This window comes from Notamacropus eugenii, chromosome 3, assembly GCF_028372415.1.
Source record: "Notamacropus eugenii isolate mMacEug1 chromosome 3, mMacEug1.pri_v2, whole genome shotgun sequence".
NCBI lineage: Eukaryota > Metazoa > Chordata > Mammalia > Diprotodontia > Macropodidae > Notamacropus > Notamacropus eugenii.
In genome coordinates, this window is record NC_092874.1 from 418,418,939 (window position 1) to 418,426,954 (window position 8,016).

Here is an 8,016-nt window from a genome sequence, read left to right on the forward strand (position 1 = left end):
AGTTTGCTTTAAGGATAATAAATGAGGACATCTGTGGTTGAGGACATCTGTTAGAAACAGACAGCATTGCTTTATTTTTTTCCATAGAAGAAATGCCTTTCTGCTGCAGTGCATAAAGTCAAATGACTTTCTTTCAAATGTATCAAAATAGGTTAAAATTATTACACAGCATTAAAAAGGTCAACGTATTTAGACCTAGAATAATCAGTTCGTTCTAATTCACCCGTGCTATTTTTGTCCATTACCAATACTTTCAATTTTTCAAGAAAAAGGATAGAAGTAAATTTTATTTTGATGACAGAAATAGTTTCCTCTGCTGTAGTTTAAAATTTTTCCCCTTTTCTTATATACAACATTGCATGTTTTCTAAGAGTTAAGGTTTTCAAATAATATTACACAGTACATTTTTTACCAGGTTTTTATTTTTCAAATAACAATTATAAGTAGAAGACAAACATTTTGCTCTGGCTAAAAAAAAATAAATTATATATGTAGGAATTTGAAGTATTGGCCTTATTGCTGAATTAGGTATATTAATACACCAAAGTTCAAGATGATAAGATCTAAGAATGGTGAAGGACTTCAGAGTTCACCTTGCATAAGTCCTACTTAAAAATGAGAGGAAGAACTGTGCAAATGAAGGTATATTGGATTTTAAATCAGACATCTTAGGTTTAAAACTTAGTTCTTATATGTATTATATTAATTCTTTTTCCTGGACTTTAAAGTATAATAAAGTATATGGGTGTTTATTTTGATAAAAATCTTTAAACACTCTTCAACGATACCAAAAATTAAAAAAAATATATATCTATCTCCCTTCCTCCCAAGATTCGCATGAAAATTAAATACAACACAAGAAAGGAAAAAAAGACTCACTATTGAAAAAGGAGAAATGAAGCAAATTCTGTATATTCTACTTCACATGAATAACTATTATTCCACTTCAGGATTCTCTTTCTGGTTCTTGAATGGATTTGAGATCCCTCCAATATATTTGGAAGTGAAATTTCCATATCTTCATGTCCTGATGCTATGCTTTCTTCAACTTCTTTCTTTTGCTTCTTTGGTCCTATTTTTTGTTAGCAAATCTCCATTTTCCAAGGCACAAAAGTCCAATTTGCCATCATCCTTATTTCCTGTAGCTTTTAACCACTGCAAAAGAATTTCTCATAAATTCTGATAATGAGGTATTTCTCCATAGCCCAATAATTTTAGTTCTTCCATATACTTAGCAATTTCATCTGGATTATTTTTTTTTTCCTCAGGAAGATACTTGTCTAGCAAACTTGCACCATTTTCTTGGTAGCTAATTGTGGAATATCTGATAATCTTTCAAATTGTCTTCCCAAGGAATATGGCTAGCACTGGATCATGCAGTAATCTAGCATTTCCAAGTTAGGCATCTTGATAGGGCCACACCCTTATGTTCTTCAATACTTGTATACTCAGTGGTTCCATCCTGAAACCTTTTAGGGTCTTCCTTGTATTCTTTATGTGCTCCTTCTGGACAATATCAGTAAGTGAGGCCATAATCTACTAAATACACCTGGTCATCATTCTTGTAGCTCAGAAGATTTGAGGCTTTGATATCTCCATGTACATATTCATGCTCATGGATATATTACGGAATATCCAATATTCTAAACAGTTTTCCATGAAAATCTCTTGGCATTAGTGTCATAAAATTTCTGATCATTCCCAAAGTGGTCCTTTACTATAAACCTATACCTATTTCCTTTTTTATCATGTAGTCCAGAACCCAATACTTAGGAACACTCAGGTACTTAAGTTTATGGGAACAAATCCACTTGTGAATTATCTCTGGTTAAGCAGTTCCCTGGTAGAATTTTAGTTCTGCAAAGAGAGATCCATTGTCACTTGGTCCCATTTTTAAAACAAAGGGGGCATCACTGCCAATTGACTTTGAAGAATTACTATCAGCGAAATCCATGCAACCAAAAAGACCTTGACCGATAAGTTTTCCTACTTTCCATTTCTTTTTGGTAAGTTCAATTAAAACCTCAGCTACTGTAAACTGTTATGCTAGATTTCTCTGTGTTGGACATTTTTTTACAGGTTGTGATGTTTTCAAAAAGGCACCAACATCTGGGTTTTCAAAGCCAGGGTGTTCCTTAGTGGCTACCCAGAGTCTCAGCTGGCCAAACACACACTTCCAATGAGTAAGCTGCCATCTTTTATTAATTCTTTAGCCAAATCATAGATTCTCTGGACCTCAGCTGTCATGGAGGCGACTAGGTGACCTCTCGTGCTTTCCAGGTCTAAAACTTTGATCCTTCAATGTCATCCTAGACAGACAAAGGTCCATTCATACACAATTCCCCTCCCCACAAAATTTGTTTTTCTTGGAAACTTCCAGTGAAAGAAATCTTAGTGTCACCTTGAGGGAGTCTTTTCATTTTCAGAAAGCCTCTTTTCCTCTTATATCTTATTAAAAATCAAACATAACAAGTCTAACTCCACTTACATGCAATAATCCTTTAATATTTGAAGACAATCACCTCTTCCCTTATTTCTTTTCTTCTTCAGGCTAAACATCCTCATTCAACTAATTCTGGTATAGCATGATTTTGTGTCCTTTATTAGTATATTCTTATTAGTATATAGTGGGCATAGTTTAAATCATTCATCTCTTAAAATACAGTGTCTGGAGCTCTATACAAAATAACATTTGACATTTTTTCCACTCTGTGCAGTCTAATTTGATCATAGCACAACTTTCTTTATCACTATAACTCTATCAGTGGAGTTTAGAAGTCAAGCATATTAAAACAGCAAATTCTCTCTCTGTCTCTGTCCCTCTCTTTCTTTCTGTCTCTGGCTGTCTGTCTGTCTCTGTCTCTGTCTCTCTCTCTTCCTCTCTGTCTCTCTCTGTCGCTCTCTGTCTCTCTGTCTCTCTCTGTCTCTCTGTCTCTCTCTGTCTTTCTGTCTTTCTCTCTCTCTCTCTCTCTCTCTCTCTCTCTCTCTCTCTCTCTCTCTCTCTCTCTCTCTCTCTCTCTCTCTCTCTCTGCTTTGCTTTCTACCCATCTCTCCCCAATATTTTAGGGCAACTGATTTTTGAACCAAAGAACAAGATTTTACATGTATGCCTCATTAATGTCAGCTTGTCATATTTTATCTTTGTCCTTGTGGTTCCCAATTCTAACATCAAACTGGTCCGTTATGTTGCTAAACTTCTTTTAAACTAAAAACTCAATAGTAAAGCAATATATGTCTTCATAAGAGTCATAAAAATGTCAAAACAAGCAAGGGCAAGAGCAAGGGCAAATTCCTAGAATTATTTGTCTGATTTATCTGGATTGATATCAATAGTTGATGAACAACTTTTGGGGTCAGTCAACGAAGTTTGAACCCTCATAACTGAAGTGTTTTGTTTTGTTTTGTTTTGTTTTAAATTTATTTATTTAACTTTTAACATTCATTTTCACAAAATTTTGGACTACAAATTTTCTCCCCTTTTATCCCCTCCCCCCCCAAACACCAAGCATTCTAATTGCCCCTATAACCAATCTGCTCTCTCTTCTATCATCCCTCTCTGCCCTTGTCTCCATCTTCTCTTTTGTCCTGTAGGGCCAGATAGCTTTCTATACCCCTTTACCTATATTTCTTATTTCCTAGTGGCAAGAACATTACTCGACAGTTGATCCTAACACTTTGAGTTCCAACTTCTTTACCTCCCTCCCTCTCCACCCCTTCCCTTTGGAAGGCAAGCAATTCAATATAAGCCAAATCTGTGTAGTTTTGCAAATGACTTCCATAACAGTTGTGTTGTATAAGACTAACTATATTTCCCTCCATCCTACCCTGTCCCCCATTACTTCTATTCTCTTTTGATCCTATCCCTCCCCATGAGTGTGAACCTCAAATTGCCTCTCGTCCCCATGCCCTCCCTTCTATCATCCCCCCCACCCTGCTTATCCCCTTATCCCCCACTTTCCTGTATTGTGAGATAGGTTTTCCTACCAAAATGAGTGTGCATTTTATTCTTTCCTTTAGTGGAATGTGATGAGAGTAGACTTCATGTTTTTCTCTCACCTCCCCTCTTTATCCCTCCACTAATGAGTCTTTTACTTGCTTCTTTTATGAGAGATAATTTGCCCCATTCCATTTCTCCCTTTCTCCTCCCAATATATTTCTCTCTCACTGCTTGATTTCATTTTTTTTTAAGATATGATCCCATCCTCTTCAATTCACTCTGTGCACTCTGTCTCTATGTGTGTGTGCGTGTGTGCATGTTTGTGTGTGTGTAATCCCACCCAGTACCCAGATACTGAGAAATTTCAAGAGTTACAAATATTGTCTTTCCATGTAGGAATGTAAACAGTTCAACTTTAGCAAGTTCCTTATGACTTCTCTTTGCTGTTCACCTTTTCCTGATTCTCTTCATTCTTGTGTTTGAAAGTCAAATTTTCTTTTCAGCTCTGGTCTTTTCATCAAGAATGCTTGAAAATCCTCTATTTCATTGAAAGACCAATTTTTCCCCTGAAGTATTATACTCAGTTTTGCTGGGTAGGTGATTCTTGGTTTTAGTCCTAGTTCCTTTGACTTCTGGAATATCCTATTCCATGCCCTTCGATCCCTTAATGTAGAGGCTGCTAGATCTTGTGTTATCCTGATTGTATTTCCACAATACTTGAAGTCTTTCTTTCTAGCTGCTTGCAATATTTTCTCCTTGACCTGGGAACTCTGGAATTTGGCCACAATGTTCCTAGGAGTTTCTCTTTTTGGATCTCTTTCAGGCGGTGTTCTGTGGATTCCTTGAATATTTATTTTGCCCTCTGGTTCTAGAATCTCAGGGCAGTTTTCCTTCATAATTTCATGAAAGATGATGTCTAGGCTCTTTTTTTGATCATGGCTTTCAGGTAGTCCCATAATTTTTAAATTGTCTCTCCTGGATCTATTTTCCAGGTCAGTTGTTTTTCAAATGAGATATTTCACATTATCTTCCATTTTTCCATTCTTCTGCCTTTGTTCTGTGATTTCTTGCTTTCTCATAAAGTCATTAGCCTCCATCTCTGCCATTCTAATTTTGAAAGAACTATTTTCTTCAGTGAGCTTTTGAATCCCCTTTTCCATCTGGCTAATTCTGCTTTTGAAAGCATTCTTGTCCTCATTGGCTTCTTGAACCTCTTTTGCCAATTGAGTTAGCCTATTTTTCAATGTGTTATTTTCTTCAACATTTTTTTGGGGTCTCCTTTAGCAGGGTGCTGACCTGCTGTTCATTCTTTGACTTCATGTTTCTCATTTCTCTTCCCAGCTTTTCCTCCACATCTCTAACTTGATTTTCAAAATTTTTTTTGAGCTCTTCCATCGCCTGAGCCCATTGGGTGGGCTGGGACACAGAAGCCTTGATTTCTGTGTCTTTGCCTGGTGGTAAGCATTGTTCTTCCTCATCAGAAAGGAAAGGAGGAAATGCCTGTTCACCAAGAAAGTAACCTTCTGTAGTCTTATTTCTTTTCCCTTTTCTGGGCATTTTCCCAGCCAGTGACTTGACCTCTGAATATTCTCCTCACACCCACCTTGCCTCCTGATCCTCCCAGCCAGCGTTTGGAGTTTGAGATTCAAATGCTGCTTCCAGCCTCAGGGCTTTTGGTGGGGGCAGTGTGAGATTAAGTTCAGGTGCTCAGGTCAAGGCAGGGCTGCCTCTCAGGCTCAGTTCCCTCAGGGGGTTTATGCACAGACCTTCAACAATGGATCCAGGCTCCTGCCTGCCTGGGGAGCCCTGGTCTGCCGCTGCCTCTCATCTTCTGTCTCCCAAGGGGGCCTGAGTTATGGGGGCACCCCACTCCCCTCGACCCGCCAAAGAGACTCTCTCACTGACCCCCGTCACCTGTAGGTGGAGGGACTTGTGCGGCTGCTGGAGATCCCGTCCCTGAAGCCTGCTCGGATCTGTTCCTCTCGGTGCCACGGCCGCGGCAGGTCTGGGCTGGGCTCTGCGTCTGCAGCGTGACGGACCTTTTGCGAGAGGTTTGCAGGTCCCTCTGGAACAGAAATCTCCTTCGCTCCACTGTTCTGTGGCCTCACTGCTCCAGAATTCGCCATGAGTTACTTTATACAGATGTTGTATGGGTTGTGGATTCGGAGCTATGTGTATTTGCGTCTTTCTACTCCGCCATCTTGGCTCCGCCCCCATAATTGAAGTTTTATCTAGTCCATTGTCTTCCCATTTATACATCATCAAATGTCTTGCTTGCTATTATAAAATAATAATAGATAATTATTTTACCATGGGATGAAAATTTCCATTTAAAAGTTGGATATTTTTCATCTTAACTTTTTTTCCCTCATCAACCTCATAACATTAAAAAGTTATACTGAAATTAAAATTAGACAATTTAGATCTGAGGTGAGTATGGAATTTCCAGAAAATGGAGAAATTTCCAAGGCTGATAATAGAATATGTATAGAGACTGAAACAAGACTGAAACGGAGAAAATGAGAAAACATTATCTAAACATTGTATAAGAGATGTTGTCCTGTTGTTACATTGGGAGTGTAAAGAAACATCAAATAACATTATAAAAAATGTACCTTGATGTCCCTTTACTTATATCATTCAATGTCAAGAGTTGGAGACGCAGTAAGGCCAAAACAAGGTATCTCTGCATACCCAGAGTAATACCTAATGATAATGAGAAGACTTTATGAGATATTAGTAGTCATTTCACAATTTGAGAAGAGATTTGGCAGCTCTATGGTATATATTATTAAAAGTATGAAACAAGGAACCCCTTGATATTCATTAAATGCAAATCTAAAACTCTATATGGGATTAGGATTTTGCCCTTGACATAGTTGTTATCCTTCTTCCATATGAGAGCCATTCAAAAATTTCAAGACAGATAGGTAAAATAACATACAGTCCATTTGATTTAGAATCAGAAAGATGAGTACAAATTCTAGCACTAGGTAAGTGACCCTGGGCAGGTCATTGATCCTTTGCCAGTTTTCTCATCTTTAAATTGGGAATAACAATAGCACATACTTCACAATTTTCTTGTGAAGATAAAATAAATTAATATGTGTGAAGCATTTTGTGTCCTTTACAAAACTATATAAATGTTATCATTATTGTTATTTCTCTTTCTCAGTCTTCTTCCTATACATCTTCCTTAATGCTTCTTATATAACATGGCCTTAATTCCCTTTATCATCCTCTTTGCCCCTTACTCTGACTTCTTAATAATAAGTTTTTATTATGCTTTGTAGAAAGTTCTAAAGAGTACTAATGCTCCTGATAACATATACATTTTCCCAATTACATAAGAAAACAGTTTTTACATTTTTAACAAAAAGATTTTGACAGACTCAAATTCACTATGAATTTCCATGAAACTTCATATGACTTCCCAAGTTAATAAGTTTTGTAGAAAACCTTGCATGGGAATCAATAGATCTATCTGTTTAAGTATCAAAATCCAGTGGACAAATAGTGAGAATTATCTGCATGGGGTGTTTTGATATATTTGGGATATTAATGAAAGGAGAAAATAGCGCATAAATCAATGCCCATTTGACTTATTTCTTGCAAGCAATGTATAGGAAAATTAAATGTACATCATCTAAATGTTGATAAAATAGTACTGCTTGATCAAATACTTGATAAAATACTATACTATAAGGTGTAAATTCTTGATAGATGCTGTTGTGTGTGGAAACAGATTTGAAGTTAGGTGGAACTGAGTTCAAATCCTGCCTTTTATATCACATTATTAAACACAGTGATCAATGTCATGGAAGTCATGGACATTTTTTAAAGGAATGACCAGATGTTGAACAGGTTATCAAGGGGCTTGCTACTCGATTATAACAATAGAAACAGAATACTGTCAGTTGAGCCTTTCCAAATGAAACAGAAGTTAACAAAAAGGTATAAAGGTTGATTCTAGGCTGATTTCCCTTAGATACATACATTGTGCCTGTGAGGGAAGCCTTCTCCTTACTGTTCTCTCCACAAGACACTATATCTTCTGATTCTGCAAAATTAATCACTTA

The 8,016-nt window shown here is 37.1% G+C and overlaps 1 pseudogene; it reads right to left on the reverse strand.

The window, feature by feature from the left end:
• Positions 1-878: 878 nt before the first annotated feature.
• On the reverse strand, positions 879-2,247 carry LOC140532262 (serine/threonine-protein kinase VRK1 pseudogene; annotated as a pseudogene).
• Positions 2,248-8,016: the final 5,769 nt, after the last annotated feature.